Genomic DNA, 677 nt, shown 5'->3' with positions numbered 1-677 from the left:
TTCAAGATTTTTGCATCTATGTTCATAAGAGATATTGGCCTATAGTTTTCTATTTTGGTGGTGTCCTTTCCTGGAGAGTTGCTGTATTTTATAAAAGCTAAGGGGGAAGAAAGAAGAAAAAGAGTTATAAAAACAAACACATTTTTTATAAAGCTGAGCAAATAACCTTCAATTCCTATCCATACTTCCCACATTAAATGGCAAACTCGCCACAAATCTAAGTGTATGTAACTAACCTGGAAATAGCATAAAAAGTAAGGTGAGATGAAGTACAGCTCCATGTCATGAAATCTTTCATCTACCCCAACTGAACAACACATTATCCTCATTGAGTTATTTTCCTTCAAAGAAGCGACTCATCATCTCCATTTTTTTTTCAAAACAAAAATATTTGGAGTGTGGTTTACAGAAAGCATTAATTACGAACCTGACCATAATACAGTAATTTGGAAAATGAGTTATTTGGGAATACAAATTTGAAAGCTAGCCACATCTACCATTGTTAGGAGAACATGTAGTACAATGTTTTACTTCATATTTTCTGGAAATACCTGCAAAACTCCCAACATTCTTGATGTGGCTTTATATTTTGGTAATTCAAGCCCTGGCATGGGCTACTCTATTGCCTTTATCAAGAGAAAAGTAACTTCTGAAATCTCCTGTAACCATAAAATGCT

The sequence above is a fragment of the Elephantulus edwardii genome, unplaced genomic scaffold (genome assembly GCF_000299155.1).
Source record: "Elephantulus edwardii isolate Elephantulus edwardi_28Jun2011 unplaced genomic scaffold, EleEdw1.0 scaffold00101, whole genome shotgun sequence".
Classification (NCBI taxonomy): domain Eukaryota; kingdom Metazoa; phylum Chordata; class Mammalia; order Macroscelidea; family Macroscelididae; genus Elephantulus; species Elephantulus edwardii.
Note: the sequence above shows the minus strand (reverse complement) of the source record.